The sequence below is a fragment of the Pelodiscus sinensis genome, chromosome 5, assembly GCF_052426305.1.
Source record: "Pelodiscus sinensis isolate ZL-2025 chromosome 5, ASM5242630v1, whole genome shotgun sequence".
Classification (NCBI taxonomy): domain Eukaryota; kingdom Metazoa; phylum Chordata; order Testudines; family Trionychidae; genus Pelodiscus; species Pelodiscus sinensis.
Window position 1 is genome coordinate 88,071,827 of NC_143056.1, and position 18,108 is coordinate 88,089,934.

General features: G+C 43.9%; 1 protein-coding gene across 9 annotated transcripts in view; it reads left to right on the forward strand.

Moving 5' to 3' along the window:
- The first annotated feature begins 1,973 nt into the window (after nucleotides 1–1,973).
- SHANK2 (SH3 and multiple ankyrin repeat domains 2) overlaps nucleotides 1,974–18,108 on the forward strand; it is a 688,250-nt gene continuing 672,115 nt past the window's right edge. For 3 of the 9 annotated variants that reach the window (XM_089778577.1, XM_089778579.1, XM_089778578.1), the window contains exons 1-2: nucleotides 6,147–6,272; nucleotides 8,765–8,832. The gene's annotated coding sequence lies outside the window, so the exon portion shown is untranslated. Of the gene's footprint in view, nucleotides 2,422–6,134; nucleotides 6,273–8,764; nucleotides 8,833–18,108 lie in introns of those variants that run through there. The other 6 variants (XM_075927689.2, XM_089778575.1, XM_075927690.2 and 3 more) reach the window with 4 other exon arrangements.

Consider the following 18,108-nt stretch of genomic DNA (forward strand, 5'->3'; position numbering starts at 1 on the left):
AGGTATATAAAATCATAAGTGGTGTGGGAAGGGTGCATAAAGAAAAGTTCTTCATTAGTTCCCATAATAGAAGGACTAGAGGACACCAAATGAAATGAATGGGTAGCAGGCTTCAAACTAATATGCGAAAGTTCTTCTTCACAAAGCAAATAGTCAATCTGTGGAACTCCTTGCCACAGGAGGCTGTGAAGGCTAGAACTATAACAGAGTTTAAAGAGAAGTTAGATAAAGTCATGGAGGTTGGGTCCATGGAGTGCTATTAGCCAGAGGGTAGGAACGGTGTCCCTGGCCTCTGTTTGTGGAAGGCTGGAGATGGATGGCATGAGACAAATGGCTTGGTCTTCGGTCCATCTCCTCTGGTGTAGTTGGTGTTGGCCGCTGTCGGCAGACAGGCTACTGGGCTAGATGGACCTTTGGTCTGACCCAGTACGGCCGTTCTTATGTTCTAAGCTCAGGGTTCAGGGTCGGGGGTCTTACTGGACCACCTCGATTTTCATGCAAACCTGCTCCTGGGTTTGCATGTGCCCTTTGGTGGCCAGGCTGGCAGCTAACATGCCCTAGATGGCCACTTTCCTGTGCCTAGTGCAGAGGTCATGGACGTTGGAGGCCTCCCCCCAAACCTGGATGAGGTCCACGCTCTCCGTACTAGACCAGGTGGGCGCCCGCCTCTTGCGGCCCCGGGCAGGCACCAGGGAGCCACCAGCCTGGTCCCGGGAAGAGGCAGAGGGCTGGGTGGCAGCGGGTGGCTGGCTTGTGGCGTGCCAGTTGCAGGGTCTGCTGGCTGGGTGCTGGCAGGCTTGCACCTGGCACGGGCACCGTAGCCAGACCGTACCCCTTTAAGGGCTCCGGGGTTGGGAGTGGGGCAGAAGAGTTTCCCTGGTTGTGCCCAGAGTGGCCACCAGGGCAAGCTGGGAAGGGATAGCCTCACACTAGTTCGAATTAAGTGGCTACACAGCCCTTAATTTGAACTACTTAATTTGAACTAGGCCTTAGTCCTTGTAGAATGAGGTTTACCTAGTTCGAATTAAGTGCCCCGCTAGTTTGAATTAAGTTCGAACTAGCGGTTTGCATGTGTAGCACCTATGAAAGTTAATTTGAACTCACGGCTGTTAGTTCAAATTAACTTTGTAGTGTAGGCACACCCGTGTTGTGGCTTCTGTGGGTAGAGCTAATGGTAGGGTGTCTGTTTCCCTTTCTTATACTTTTCCTCTTCTTAGAGAATCCTTACCAGCTGGGGTTCAGAAGACAGATAATCTGGGGAGATGAGGTCCTCCATCTCCAGCTCTTTTTTTGTGTGCGCCAAGATGTAAATTTCTTGCTTATACCCATTTAGATAAAGGAGATGGAGCAATGTTAGATAGCAGTGTTATATTCCTTCTATTTGCTCAGAGACTTTAAGGGTCAGAGCAATTATGAGGGAGAGGCAGTGTTGGAACAGTGCTTGGGGGCATGTGATGAAAAGGAGATGGTCAGAATTGTGCAGTGAGAGATATTGAGGTGGCTTTAGCTTTGTCTCCCCAATATGGCCACATCCATCATGTCCCCCAACCCCTCAAAAAAGTGCCTTGGGTGTCCTTGCCAGCTCCTTTATTCTCCCCCCAGCTCCTCAGCCTACGGGACCTGTGCCAGAGCTTGCCTCTCCAGGGAGAGAGCTTTGCAAGGATGTCATGCAGGGGAGTAACAGGTGGCCATGCATGTCGGTGTCATTGCTTTTTATTTAGGGATGCGGAATTCTTGCTCTGTCCCAAAACCTGTTGCAATATGAAGTTCAAACCGGCCCTGGGGGGTTTAGGAACGAGGCGGGGCTGTATACCCTGGCCGACCCCACCTCCTAGGGAGGCCGACTACCTTCAATCCCAGTTTATGTCCGCTGAGCGGCAGGCTCCGTTTCCGCGCGGTGGGCGGCAGCTAGTGACCTTGGGGCTTGGTCGTGCAAAGTAAGATATGGGGGTGGCCCCTGCCTTGGTAATGCATCTCCCCCCCCTCTCAGCCCGGCGCCGCCTCGGTGTCCGAATCCCGTGAGGCAGGGGGCTGCCCAGCTGAAGCGAGTAGCTCTGTGCCGCGGGCCTGAGGGGAAAGCGCAGCCGGGCGGGTCAGCGGCTGGGGCTGGCTGCCGAAGGGAGGCGGGAGCGGCGCTCCCAACCTCCAGGGGGCACGGAGACGGAAGCGGCTCTGCGCCTGCCACATTACACCCGCTCGCGGAGCCTGTGTGTGTGCGCGGCGCCCAGCCCCGCTGCCTGGGCACTGCCCGCCCCCAGATGCTCTCTGCAAGTTGGGAAGCGCTTCGCCAGCCGGAGACGCGCTTTCCCGGCCCCGCCACAACTTTCGCGTCTCCCGCCAGCAGCATGCCGGATTACAAACGCCGCGGAGCAGGGAGCAAGCCCCGCAGCCCGCGGGGGTGGTGAGCGGAGCCCCCAGCAGGTAAGCTCGTGCTGACGCCCCAAGGCGGGCGGGGGTCGCTCTTCCTAGGGCGAGGCAAACACTTCTGGGCGCGGGGAGGGGGCCTCCAAGCGCCCGGAGTCCGCGCCTTGTATGTGGGCAGCCGCTCGAAGTTTCGCAGCCGGCATTTCTGTTTCGTCCCCACAAGCGCCTGTCAGGTGAATGGCTGGACACAGCCACGGCCCTTTCCGCGCGGTGGGCGGCAGCTAGTGACCTTGGGGCTTGGTCGTGCAAAGTAAGATATGGGGGGGGGGGTGGCCCCTGCCTTGGTAAAATGTCCATATACATGGCTGCATCCCCCGCCACAGCCCGCAGGTAAAGGGGACAAAGCGTTCACACCCCTTATTTCACCGCCTGCTGAAAAACATCCGCTTGGCAAGGGCCGCTTCACCAGGATGTTTGACCAGAAGTGGAGTCGGTGTCGGGCCACCCCCAGCACGTCTCCGCCTTACCTGCGGAGCGGCACGGACCTAGAGACAGCAAAACGGCACCTGGACCCGCCAAAGTAGGCGGCATCGGAGGCTCCTGCCGAGCCGTGCTAAGCAGGGCTGGACATTGAGTCTGATTTCTTAGCGCTCTGACTAGCGCTCCTGTTTCTGTTTGATGACCCCCCCCCCCACCCGCTGAAGATTAAATGTAGAATGAGCGTGAGGGACTGACTGGTGCTCTCACTACCTTGCTGTGGGAAAGAGCAGCGCTGTGTGCTGGGACAATGCAACGCTGGGACAATGCGACGGCAGGTGGCGCCTGGTTAAGTGGACGGGGAAACTGTCCTTTGCAGCCCCGCGGCTGTTCATTGCACCGAGAAGGAGTTACGCAACTACAGTGCCGAGCTGGGGCCAGGTACTGGGCGCTTCAAAGCCAAGTCATTCATTGGGCAGTAACGTTAGAAAAGTAAGCTGGCAGGTTGGTTGTTGTTCCTGAGAGAGAAAAAAAATTGCAAGCAAGGCCAAATTCCATTCATAGTTACACAGTTGTCAGTTCTGAGTAACTCTTGAATTGAATGGGGGTATCTAGTGCAAATAACTACATAGGTAGGGAGAGCAGAATTTGCCCCCACAGTGTAGGGATCCAGAATGAGACCAGTAATTTGGCTAGTAGGGAAAGACGCTGGAATTTGGCTTGGAAACACATTCCTACCCTCTATGGCAAATAAGTGGAGGATTGGTGATATTTGTATGTTCTGTGTTGAGGGGTTTGAGCAGCATTAGGTACAATTTACGGCTTGTGACTTGAAGGAGATTGTGGACTAGGCATTTTGAGGGCTTGTGAAGTTCAAGGACAGTGAAGAGTGTAGGCTAGGAAAACTCATGGGCTGAGCAGTATAGGTGAATTCGGTATGGTAGAAGATTTGGACTCATGAGCTGTGTGGGAGTTTGTGGCAGGTGGGTCTAGTGTAGCTTTGGGGATAGGAGTGTGCCCAAGATGGAGAGGAATATAGTAATGAATTCATCTCAATCACTTGTAAAGGAAGAGATAAGATGACAGAAGTTAAATGAATGGGAGAAAGATATCAAAAAGCATTTCTCCCATAAGATATACTCTTGAAGGATACAAGCAGTCCCATTGACTTCAGCTGGGTAACACAGATGCATAAGTTTAAGTAAATGTGTAAATGCAAATGCAGGTTCAGAGCCTTATTCTGCTAAGCAGCAGCAGCAACAACAAAATATCTAATAAATAATAAACAAACATATATTTGGTTTTGCAACACTGTCTTGTAGCTCAATTCTCTCATCTATAAAATCAGTATAATATGTTTCCTTTTACCCTTTATCTGTTTTGCCTGTTTAGATTGAAAATACAGAAGGGCAAAAACTCTCCCTTACAGGATGTTTGTTTGGGGGCACTAATATTTATTATGACATTTCAGCAACACTCTAATAAAGATAATAAATATTTTTTTATCCACAGAGGCAATACAATACTGGTTGATAACATGCTTGGAACACAGATCATTTTAAATGATAGTGGCCACAATTTTCAAACCTGAGTGCCTAAAATTAGCCACCTTGCTCCATATTTAAAAATTAGCCTGATTTTCATAGGTGCTGAAAACAGAAGCTAAAGGAAACCATAGACGTACAGCACCTTTGAAAATCAGTTTTTATTAGGCATCTAAATATGGATTTCACAGGTTAAATTTAGGTCCTCATTTTTGAAAACTATGAGTGGGCATAGGATTCAACCTTTGCACCTTCCCTGTGTGCTAGAGCTAAAATCATATGGAGAGGGATCAGAAGCATATGACAAACTGTTTGCACTGTTCTGTCTAGTGCTGGGACAGGTGCTCAGATCAGACCCCTTGGCCTATCCCATAACAATGCTGCTTCCCTTTTCTCTTGGGCCCAGAAAAGACTAACTGCAGCTCTGTCATCTTTTCTTCCTTTCCTTTAGATGGGGGGGGGGGGGGGGGGGGGGGAGGGGTGGGCAAAATCCGGTCCGGGAGTCCAGATCCACCCACCAAGCATTTCTCTCCAGACTATCCAGCTGATTAGCAGAGTTTCATACTTAAAACCAGCATCCTGTATTTAGCTGCTCCTCCCTTCACCTTGTTCTATCTTGTAGCCATGGTTCTCCTGCTAGCTATGCAGAGGGAAGGGGAGAGGGGAATGCTGAAGTCAAGGTGTCCCCCTGCCCTTGTACTCCATCTCTGCAAAGCAGGGGATGGAGAGAGGGAGAGACAGAGCAGAGCTGCTCCAGTCTGAAGTATGGATGGCAAGTGACTCAGAGGAGTGCCTGTCTAAAGAGGCAGTGCATGGTTTCTAAGACATGCGTGTTCTCACTCTCTCATACACACACTCCCCCCAGACTGCATCTCTGCAGAGTGGGGGTGGGAGAATGGGGGGAAGACAGCTTTCCCTGTCTTAAAGAGACAGTGCATAGCTTCTCTCAGAAACTTACCCAGCAACAGCTAGCACACACACTCTCTGTGTCACTGTCTCACACACCCAATCTGTGCCACACTGTGTCACATACACTGCCATACACTCTCCTGTTTCTGCCATACCTATTCAATCTGTCTCAGAGTCTGTGTCTCACACACACAGTGTCTTTCTTTTACTCTCACACACTCCCTTTCTCTCTTTGTAGCCTCAGCCCCAACACTTCTGCCCTAGGGCCCACTAAGGGTGCCATTTTGGGAGGGTAGGGGGAGCAGCAGCCATGTGCTCCAAGATGCAGCTAGCTTTTCATCCCGTTCCCTGGATGCTAAAGGAGTGAGGGGAAGTGCTTGCATTCCATGCATGCCTCTCACACCTGGCTGGAATGCAAGCACTTTCCCCCACTCCTTCAGCATCCGGGGAACAGGATGAAAAGCTAGCTGCATCCCAGAGAGCATGGTTGCTGCTCCCCTTACCCTCCTGAAATGGTGCCCTTGGGGCCCACCCCTTCTGGGGTCCTGTAGCTGGTCTGTGACCACTCTCCTTCAGTCCCAACTTCCTTCAGCATTTTCCTTCTTTTCTCTTTCTCTCACTCCAGTATATGCCCCTCACTCTTCTGTTCCCTCCTCTTGTATTCTCTTTCCCCGGAGGTAATCCACCTTTTTCTTCCTAATGGTTGGCGTTCTCCCTGCCTCCACTTCAGAAATAGTTCCATTCCCTGAGTGGCTTCATTCTTCATCTCTCTCCTATCTTTTACTTGGCTGTGTTGTGTGAGCTTAGTGAGGGGAGGAGTCTGGGCTGGCTGGCTGAGATCCTGGCTAAGGCTCATTGCTCTCTCTCTTGTTGTGCAACTGGAGGTCACAGTGTCCTAAGCAGTTTGTTTTTCATAAATGTGCCTCCTTGCACTGACTCCTCTGAGCTACTATCTTGAAGATTTAAGATGAGTCCCAGGTAAGGTCTGTTCATGACAGTTGTTTCTCTGCAGAAAGGAGTTACTGGAATAGAGGGGAAGGAAGTTATATCACCTTTTCAGGCAGGTGAAGAGCACTCCGAAGAGGGGACAAATGAATTATGCAAGAAATTCCAAAATGATGGTGCTTTATCAAATTTCTTGCTATTCAGTTGCAGTGACAGATTTTGCTTTCAATTGCCTTTGTGGTTGTATGGAATAGTACAGTGGAGGGTCTGGTGACGAATCTTTAACAAATCTCCTCTTCTGTAAATGTAACACCCTAGTCAGAAATTCAGTATAAATATGTGCATTTCCTATCAAATGAATTTTTTTACAATAAGTAATAACCTTTGCAGATTAGCTAGTGTTGAATCTTTAACAAGGGTAAGAGAGGTGAGTGGCCTTTGCTATTTATTTTCTGATGTTTGAAGGTTTTCCACATTAGGTTGCTCAAATCACTAATAGACTGAAACTTCAGTGCTAAAAAGTATATAGTGACTGTTGCTCTTTTCTCTATCTTATCAATCTTGTCTTAATAAAAATGTAAATATATGCATAATAATTTGCATTTCATTAACTTTAGAAAGAACTGTCATATAAAAATATTTTTAAAGAAACTAATTTCCCTGCATATCTTACAAAGAGCACATAAAGAGATACATAAAACCAAAAGACTTAAAAATCTAATTCTTTCTAGACTCTATGCAGTTTACTTTTTCACATTTTTCAGTTTAGGCAATGGAAACAGTCAGTTGCAAATTTGTTTATGGTCACTTTCGAATCAGTGTCTATTCCTGGTTCTTATATTTCAACCAATGCTGCATTGCTTACATTTCTTTCTACATTGACTGCATGTGTGTCTGTCTGAGTCTGTTTGTCCAAGAACTCCTTATAATGGTGAGAGTTAGGGCCGCTAAATTTGGTATGAGCTTTCTCTTCTCCTAACCTAAAGCAAGGTCAGAGTGTGGTTGTGTCAGGACAACTGGAAGCCCTGGGAAAAGGACTGTTTTCCATAATGCAAAGGGAGGGGCTGCTGCTCAGAGGGACACTGTATCAGAGCGGCCACTAGGGACAGCAAGTCCACAGGAGAGAACGATTCTGTAGAGCAGGGCTACTCAACTTTGGAATCCCCAGGGGCCATAATGATACCCCCCCCTACAATGAGCCCCTCCTCACCTCCAATACTTACTCTCTCAACCCTTCGCCACCAGCCTCCCTGCACCCCTCTACATCTCCAAAGCCAGGCCCTGGGTACTGTACCCCTCACCGCGAGCCCCTTGCCCTGAAAGACCCAGAGAATGTTGGGTAAGTCTGCTAGTTGCAAATACAACAGAATTTGTATGCATAACTTTCATGGCTTAAGTAGAACTTCCCAACTTTTTGTATTGGAAATGGAAATGCTAAAAGACTGTTAGTGCCTTTTAGCCCTGCAAGGCATTGTGACAGTATGCTTTTGGGACTGAAGTCCTTCTGATTACACAAAGGGGATATTTACTTTAACTGAATTCATTTTTAAAGAAGACACACAAAACCACTCTGAAGTTAAATAATGTTTTTTTATGTTCTACTCTGAAGCCATATCAAAGTATTAAAACAAAAATTAAAAAGTACTAAAAATGATACATGGAGAGCTGGAGAGTTTTAAATCCCCAGAGTACAACAAAGAATAAACTTTATTGTCATTATCCTGATGATAAAAAGAACCACTGTTCATGTATGTTACACTGTAACATAAATCTTTATTGAATATTTCAGAGGATGAGAAAAATTTTATCACTTCAAATAAAAGAACAGAAATAGACTTAAGCAATGTTACTTCCATTGAGTACTAGTCCATATAATTAATAAGACTTACACATACACATATGTCCTTAACTTAATTTAATCCTCATTATTTTTTTTTTATTAAGGACTGGCAATGAACCATATGGATGGTACCTATTACTTCTGTTTAACCCCACTCACCCATTAACTATTGTATCTCACTCCTTTGTGTTTGCACCTTCTGATACTAGGATGTAAATCCTGAGCTTGAGGTCAATGGAGCTGCAAAAATGTACCTAATCTGAAATTAAGGTTGAAATGAAATTTAGTTGGCAATTATTGTCAAATTCATTCTTTTCAGTGTGATGTTAATCAACCTGTTTAATTAGAGGGTTTGCTAAATGGTATTTTATTTTTATACCACCTCTGCAATTCTAGGGCTGGCAGAAGCTAGCTTGGACCTTGGTCTAAGGTAGATTAGCTGCAAAGGCTTACACTTAATGGCAAAGCTACGCAAAGGATCAGCCTGTAGTGCAGAGTTGCTGGATTACAGTGCACTTTGGTTCCTACTTCATGCCCCAAAATGTCCACTCTTGCTGTAGCTTTTTCTCTCTGGATTCTGTGAGCAGGGGATATGTAAGATCTGTTGTATTGATTATAAAACTCTTGAACTTCCTCTCTTGAATTCCCACATGATCTGATGTTTTCTGGCTTTTTTATGCTACAGGATTAGAGATGGAATACAGTCCAGAATGATGGAATCATGGTGAGAACGGAAGAGATTGTATGGTGAAGGTAGGCAAGAAGAGCTCAGTTGAATGGGAAAGAAGTGAAAGAAAATAGGATGAATTAGGAGAAGAAAAAGGAGGCAGATATCAGAAAAGGGGAGAGGTAAAGATAAAAAAGAGAAAAAGTATCTCAGAAGAAATATTACCTTATATCAGTCACATCTTTTTCCATGAGAGTCTTTTTGTTAAGTTGGAAATTTAAACCAGTTTTTTAAGTTTTCATTTGAATTTGTCACAATGTATTGAGTATGTAAATTAGGGATATTAGTGTGTAATTGAATAGTCATGTCACTGCACAAAATTTTAGTGGTTTCACGACTATTTGATAATCCTGTGGGCAGAGCTGGTAGCCGGTGTGTTCCTGGCTCCACTCTCAGGGAGCCTCTTGCCACTCCACGCTGCTGCCTTTCTATCAGAGGTAGCAGTGCTGGGTGGCAGGCAGGAGCCAGTCCATGAGGGGAGCTGGTTTAAAAACCAGCTCCCCATGCAGACAGACTTTCACCTGCCACCCCTGATAGAGGCAGCAGCATGGGGTGGGAACAGCTCCTGTCCATGGGGACCTCAGACCCCCCATGGACAGAGGCTGCTGCCATGGAGCAACCTCTGTCCGCAGCGAGCCTGGGCCCCCCTGCTACTGCCTCTGCTGCCCTGCTGACTCCCCCTAGCACTGGCTTCTGTTTGCCCCCACCCCTGCTGCCTCTGTAAGAGGGAGCAAGGGGGGCAGGCTGGTCTTTGGAGCCAGCATGTGTGGACAGCTGCTTAAAAGCTGGCTCCCCACGTCTGTTGATTCCCATCTGTCCCCCTCAGCCTCTACACTGCTACCTTTCTATCAGAGGGAGCAGCATGGCGGGGGAGGGGACAGCTGGATCTGATGCTCGTGGGGAACCTGCTTAAAGCTGGCTCCCCATGGGTACTGGCTCCTGCCTCCCCCTGTTGCTGCCTCTGATACAGAGATAGCCAGGGGAGGAATGTGTATAGTCGATAGGGTTAACTGATAAGCCCAGACTTACTGATTAATTATGTAGTCATCTATGTGTTGACCTCCCTAGTGGAAGTAGCATCACATCCAGGTTCCACACTAACATTCAGGTACAATATAACCTGTGATTAAAAATTCCTGAGAGTTTAGAATTCAGATTAACATTTTGTCTGGTATTGATGATAGCATTGAGAAATGCCTTTGAAATGATAGGATTGTGCTTGGCTCAAGTCAATCTTATTTTAAAGTGGGGGCTAATTTTAGCAATTGTGATACATGGTAAATTTTTATTTTTTGATGCTAGAGAATTGATCCATCAATGGCTATTAGTCAGGATGGACAGGAATGATGTCTCTAACCTCTGTATGTCAGAAGCTGGGAATGGGCAACGGGATGGATCACATGATGATTACCTGTTCTGTTAATTCCCTCTGGGGCACCTGGAATTGGTCACTTTTGGAAGACAGGATACTGGACTAGATGGACAGTATGGCCATTCTTATGTTTCCTAGGGGTTTTATTATTATTATTATTATTGACTGGTTTGTTGACCTTCGTAATGCTTTGAAAATTTTAATTCAGAGTCAGATTATTTCACCACCATGTAATTCCATTTATGTTAATGGACTGGATTCTCATCTGTGTCTATGCTCCTCTCATACACAGTGAAAGGAGGAGACTATCAGGCAGCCTGCTGCTGCTCCTAGATCCCATGTTGTTCCAACGTATGTTAGAGCTGCTGTAGAAGAACTCTAACTTACATCACTGGCATAAAATCCCTAGTACACTTTATATCAGTGGAAGATTGAGTATGATTTAACTTCTTTGATTCCTTGTGGCCACCATCTTGCTCCCAAGCCACCCCAATGTACATCCTTTCACTCATCTGATGTGGGCTTTACCCTCGAAAGCTCATGATCCTACGTATTTTTATTAGTCTCTCTAAGGTGCCAGAGGACTACTCGTTGACTTTAATGCAATGTGAATCAGTTTCCTGAAGGAAACTGAAAAGTAATATTCTGAATTGGATGGCTGATACTTAAATTTTAACAGAGGAAATTAGATGTACATTATACTCTGGGCAAGAAAACATATGAATTGTGTAAGATGCTGATTAGAAGAAAAAGAGCTGGGCTTTAAATTTAATAGTTTTTATATCACAATTTACCAAAGATGTCTCTGAGGAAATCTAATCTAGAACGATAGAATTAATTAATCTGAAAACAACTTGTGTACTAGAAGCTGTAATAGGCTCCCTATGCTCTTTTAATTTTTAAAAGCAATGTCTTGTTGCATGTAGAGTATAGGCCTTAATTACTTTTCAAGATGAATTATGATTTAATAAAAATCAATAAATATTGACCTACATGGTGGTTTTCAGTTTACCTGAGGTTATGTGGTCTTCAAAGAGGAGCCCATATTGTGTATTTTTATATTTTAATTAGTATTCTATTGTGATGACTCAGCTATAATACTTAACAGTATATGATCAATACAACAGAACGTGTTCATCTTTAATTATCACGAAAAAATGTACATCTCTCTTGTGCTGAGATGAATATGGCTAAAACTAAACTAATTGTCTTGGGTATCAGCCATTATTTAAATTTAATCATATTTACCTCTTTTATTAAGACCGACCACAGAATTTTTAAAAAATATTTCAGATTGCCATTGCATTACAGTGTAATAGTTTGAATATAAATTACTATATTATTTGCTATCTTATTATTTATAAATAGCAACATTTTGTTTGTTGTTTTGACCACTGTTGAGCATTGAGCTGAGGGGTTAGATCAAAGTGTCCGCAGTGACGGCCAGATTTTTCCCTCCCTTGAGTATTTACGTAATGTAGAATTTGAGAATATGCAGAAAGAATTCAAATTATTCCTTCACACATGCATCAGAGGGGTAGCCGTGTTAGTCTGAATCTGCAAAAGCGACGAGGAGTCCTGTGGCACCTTATAGACTAACTGAAGTGTCTATAAGGTGCCACACACTTCAGTTAGTCTATAAGGTGCCACAGGACTCCTCGTCGCTTTTTCACACATGCAGTGTCTTCCAGTTGTCAGTTCTGAATTTCATGTACCACTGTGCTGCTCATTCACATACAGTGGCTCAAATAGGTCTCTCTTAAGTCCTTTAGGTTTTTCTAGTCTTAAAAATAACCTGAGTAAAGTTGTGTCACAAATATATTTTGCCACATCTTTTTTCTTTCCCTATAAAAGATCACCAATAAAGTTGTTAAACAACATTGATCTTACTATAGAACCATGGAAAGAGGCTACTGTCCATCTTTTGCCATGTTAAAAATTGAGCATTTATTATTATTTTCAATCTTAGCCAATTTTTGATTCATGGCAATACTTTGTCTCTCACTTTTTGACTACTTTCTTAATACTGTAACATTTTGAATAAGGCTTACTGGTCTGTTCTTTCTAAGATAACTTCTAATGCCTTTTTAAATACAGAGTTACAGACATGGTTATTGCTCAGTGTTCTGATTAGTTGATATTAATGAGAGACTGCATATTTTTGATAACTCAGTCACGGCATTCCCAAGTTATTCCAGACCTTCTGGTATATATTACATCTTGTCCCAGTGACTTTTTTGCTGATTAACTTATTGGTGGGTTTCAAAACCAAGTCTTTTGATACCTGTCTCTGATACAACTTATTTTTATTACCTGAAAAGAGTAACGGAGAGTAACAGCTATTGTTGGCTCTCTCCTAGGTGCCGTTTCAAATAATTGTGACATATGTTGTTAATTTTTGATGCCAGAATTTGGTTTCATTTTGGGTAAAGTCAAGCCTATCCCTTTTGCATAAACTTTTCCTTTGTTCCAATATTCCTGAATGCCTGATCAACACAAGCTTCTCATCTTTAAACAGGTGTAACTGATGCCTGTGGGGGAAAGGGTACAATAATCGCCACCCAGAGGGGTAGGGCGCACATGGGAGAACCCATTTAGCGATTAAAATGTTGGCAGGGGCATAGGAAGGTGGTGCGACTCCTGAGTGCTACTATGAGTCACTTATGTCTTTAAGCCATCTTTTTTTCCATGCACTGTAACTCATCCATGTATCTGGACCTATTTATAAAAGCAGAAACTTTTCAGAGGAAGTTACTGATGAGATGCTGGAGATGACCCCTTTTCACATGTAATCCACATTTAATTTACAGAGCTACTTCTAATTCTTCCTATGTTATTGGTAACCAGCATGGTCACAGATTTATTCCTAACATCCCTTAAAACCTTATATATTTTGTGGTATCTGCCAACTTCCCAACCAGTGGAGGAAGTTGTTATTCAATCCACATCTCTACAAGTGCTGGGAACACCATCTGCAAAACAAGCCTGAATGAAACATTTCTTCTTCCAGTGGAAAAATACGTCAATAGAAAAATATGTTTAGTGAGTGAATCAAGAAAGCATGTTGAAAGCTTACTCTGATAGTAAAGATTATCACCAATCAAATACTTAAACATGTTATTGCAGAAAGATTTAGCTTTTGATAAATTCTGCTTTCTATTTTGGCCTTTGCTCTTCTTATAGTAATGTTTTCAAGTTTTGAAAATGGCATAATTCTTGGTATCAACACGAATGTCATTCATCTTGTTAGTCATGTGTAAAATGAATGCCCAGACTAAAGCAATAAGTCATTTTTAGTTTTCAATACCACTGAAAGAGATTTGTTAAGATATAAATGTAATTTCTTAAACTATGAGAACCAGATTTTCAGCTGATGCAGCACCATGGATATCAGCGATTTGCACCAGCTATGGATTTGGCACTCAGAATCATAATGATTTATGCAAAGAGCAGACACTCTGAAATGTGTTAATATATCATTAAAATATTATTTGGAATAGGCTGTCTTAAGGTATTAAAATGTCCCAGGCTGTTGAATATTCCTTGAGGTGGCAAATTTCTCTCTTCTTCCAGTTTGGTATGTGTGATTATAAGATATGGCAAAGACTTTGAGCTGTTTTATATCTCTACAGAGTCAGTCAAACAAAGATCACAGATCTACAATTACTTATGTTCTCCTTTTTCTTCCTCTATCCTTTCCCCCATTTTCATGCTGTCTTGGTAATACCTCATTCTTCAACTACCTTCAGATAGGACTATGTTAGCTTGAACTTCCACATGACCATGGCATAGGAATGTGGTTGTCTACACCTTGCAGAGAAACACTGTACTTTTTAGGGTGTGCCTTTTGTTTCTACTGGATTGGGGTATCGTGAATATATTCTTGAAGCCAAATAACAATATACAGTACTAGTCTTTTGAGAGGTGACTGTTTTGTTGTTGTTGTGCATAAGCCTTTAAAAAAATAAATTTCTGAGGTAAAACTTTGTGTATATTCTTGTTTGGAGGTGGGGTTGAGAAGATGAAAAAATCTTGATGCATTAGGTTACCTGGTATAATCTATTTATTGTCACAATAATCTGTTTTTTGGCATTGCTTTCTCTCTAACCATTGTAATGGACTAAAGCTTTAAGGATTATAAAGGAACTTGTTTATTTCCAGACGTAGAGCTAGGCATTCACATAGGAGGGTAAAACTCCACAAGTTAAAATTCTTGAAGTTTCTTTGGCTTTCTGTTTCAGGGTTCCAACACTTGCCGCAACAGAAGGTAACGGAATAATTTTGTCATCTAGTTATATTATATATAACCCCCCTCTCCTTTTTCTCTGCAGAAAAATGAGTCATTGTCCTGTATGGTGTATTTGTACTTTATATTTTTATGCTGATAAGCATGTTCTACTATATATTTAAGAGCGTTTGTGTGTCTGTCTGTGGGTCCGCCGGCTGTTTGCGAATCCATTTGTTCAATAACTCCTCCTAAATGATAAGAGTTAGGACTATTACATTTGGTATGCAGCTTTCTCTTATCATAACTTAAAGTAAGGAAAGGGTTTGGTTGTGCCAGGACAATGGGATGTGCATGGAATGCAATTGTTGCTCATCATACGGGAAAAGGAGGGCTATCATAGCAGGGACAGTTATACTCCCAAATGACCACAGGAGAGCAGCAAACACCTCAGCCCCAGGGAGTAGTCACTGGCTGAGCAGTGTGGCCTCGGCTGCTCCAAGTCAGTCCTGTGAAGCAGCTGCAAACCAGGCCATTTGGACTCTGTCACCCACGTTGGTCACGGGTAGTAGCCATCCGTCAAGCATTACAGCTCCCGCCACCTTGGGTCAACCCCAGGAAGCACCTGCCATCTGCCCCCACCCCTTGCTCTGAGTCCTCCACCCCTTCTACTGAGTCCCCCATACCTTGCAGCCTCCCAACCCTGACTTCTGTACCCTGTTACACCCTCAGCCTCTTGCCCTCATCCTCCAACCTTGACTCTTGCCCCCCACCAGTCCCCTGCCCTGAAGGACCTGAGTAAGGTTGGGTAAATCTTCTAGTATTACATATGTTAGAAAATTAGTACCTGCCAATGTAGTATATAAGCATACTACTTCTAGCATTACCAGATAGGAATCTTTTCTTTCGTTCAACAATTTTTCATTCCCACCTATCTGGTTCATTATACATCAGAGCATTTCCACTGAGTTCTAAAATGAATTTATCCTTCCATGAAATTATTATTCAGTCCATAAGCCTTCACTTCAGTTATCTCTCCTCTCAGGCTTTAAATATATTAAGAAAGATTAGCAAACAACTTATATTGTGTGTGTCTTAACTAGACTGTAAACTGAGCTAGTTGGGTCAAAAACATTATCGTCTCATTTTCTGTAAAGTGCCAAGCACTCAGTAAATAAATAATAACAACTTGGGTTAAAAACATTGAAGACATATAATACTGATGATAATTCTTCTTCTAAATAACTTTTATAATGCCATGTGCAAACTAATGCAATGAAATGCAAATAAATTATATAGAGGGGGCATGTATATGCATCTAAGGAAAGTGAAAAGCATGTCAGAGGATTGTTTTTTGGTTGTGAACTGTTACTTCAGAAGGCAACATTATAAAGACCTGTAGTTCCCTTAAAAAAATTAAACATGAAAGCTTCAGCTATTGTATCAAAGTCTTGAAATATTTACTTGTCTAATGTGTCATATTGCTGAATAACATATGTGACTTATAATGTTAGCAAAACGAGCCTCAAATTCAGAAAATTCAAAATTAATCCAAAGAATAATAAAAAATTGAAATAATATTCATCCTCTATAAAGAACAAATTCAAGGAAATTTTGATCTGATAATGGATATTTCACAAAGACAAAAGAGGATCATCACAATTATTTGTCAGAGCTAAGAAAAATTAAGAGACATTACACTTATGATGCTAAGGAAGTGAGTCTTCTGTGGTGAACAGCCAGATAAGGTACTTGGTTCTGGAAAAGCAACGAGGAGTCCTGTGGCACCTTATAGACTAACTGAAGTGTAGGAGCATAAGCTTTCGTGGGCAAAGACCCACTTCGTCAGATGCATGTAGTGGAAATTTCCAGAGGCAGGTATAAATATGCAGGCCAGGATCAGGCTGGAGATGACGAGGTGGATCCAATCAAAGAGGATGAGGCCCACTTCTAGCAGCTGATCTGGAGGTGTGAATTTCAAGAGAGCAGAAGCTGCTTTTGTAGTTAGCGAGCCATTCACAGTCTTTGTTTAATCCAGAGTTGATTGTGTCAAACTTAAAGATGAACTGTAGCTCAGCAGTTTCTCTTTGAAGTCTGGTCCTGAAGTTTTTTTGCTGCAGGATGGCTACTTTTAGATCTGCAATTGTGTGTCCAGGAAGATTGAAGTGTTCCCCTACAGGTTTTTGTATGTTGCCATTCCTAATATCAGATTTGTGTCCATTGATTCTTTTACGTAGGGACTGTCCAGTTTGGCCGATGTATATAGCAGTGGGGCATTGTTGGCACATGATGGCATATATTACGTTGGTAGATGTGCAGGAGAATGTACCAGTGACAGTATGGCTGATCTGGTTAGGTCCTGTGATGGTGTTGCTGGTGTATATATGTGGGCAGAGTTGGCACCGAGGTTTGTTGCAAGGATTGGTTCCTGAGTTCGAGTTATTATGGTGCGGTGTGTAGTTGCTGGTGAGAATATGCTTCAGGTTGGCGGGTTGTCTGTGGGCAACGACCGGCCTACCTCCCAAGGCCTGTGAAAGCGAGGGATCATTGTCCAGGATGGGTTGTAGATCACTAATGATGCTTTGGAGAGGTTTTAGCTGGGGACTGTAGGTGATGGCCAGTGGTGTTCTGTTGGTTTCTTTCTCGGGCTTGTCCCGTAGCAGGAGGCTTCTGGGTACACGTCTGGCTCTGTCGATCTGTCTCCTCACTTCCTTGTGTGGGTATTGCAGTTTACAGAATGCTTGTTGAAGATCTTGTAGGTGTAGGTCTCTGTCTGAGGGGTTGGAGCATATGCGGTTGTACCTCAGTGCTTGGCTGTAAACAATGGATCGTGTGGTGTGTCCGGGAGGCATGCAGGTAAGTATAGCGGTTGGTAGGTTTTCGGTATAGGGTGGTATTGATATGACCGTCACTTATTTGTATCGTGGTGTCCAGGAAACCTCGGTGCCAACTCTGCCCACATATATACACCAGCAACACCATCACAGGACCTAACCAGATCAGCCATACTGTCACTGTTCTTGCAAGAACACTGACGTTCTAATGTAAGAAATCAGTGCTTCTTGCGCAAGAACTATGACACTCCCGTTCAGGAATAAGCCCTCTTGTGCAATTGTTCTTGCGCAAGAGGCCAGTGTAGACAGGCAACTTGAATTTCTTGCACAAGAGAGCGTCTACACTGGCACGGATGCTTTTGCGCAAAAGCACATCTCTTGCACAAAGGCACATGCCAGTGTAGACGCTCTCTTGCGCAAAGATCATGCCAATGTAGACACAGCTTTAGTGATTTCAATTCTTTAGCCACCACCTGGACTGGCAAAGAATTCCAGCTTCCACTGGACTAGCAAAAACACTCCTCATAGAGTCTGCTTTAGCTCTGTCCTTAAAACAAAGGGGAAAGGGGCAGGTTGGGCCAGTCTTACAGTCACACCTGGCAGGTGTGAAGTAGGCTGACTCCAGCTCTTTAATCCTTCCCCCTAGCTCAGTTCACTCAACTCTGGAAGGGGGGAGGCTTGTTCCTCGGAGACCTCTTACAATGATGGTGGCATCTCTCCTGCAAGCACTAGTGGCATGTTTTACAGTTCCCACATTTAGGGGTAGCATGACTTGTGACCCCACAACAGTCCCAAATTATTTACAATACACCACATTCCATACCAACACTGATCCTCCATCAGCCCTGTCTAAATGGGATTTACATAGCCA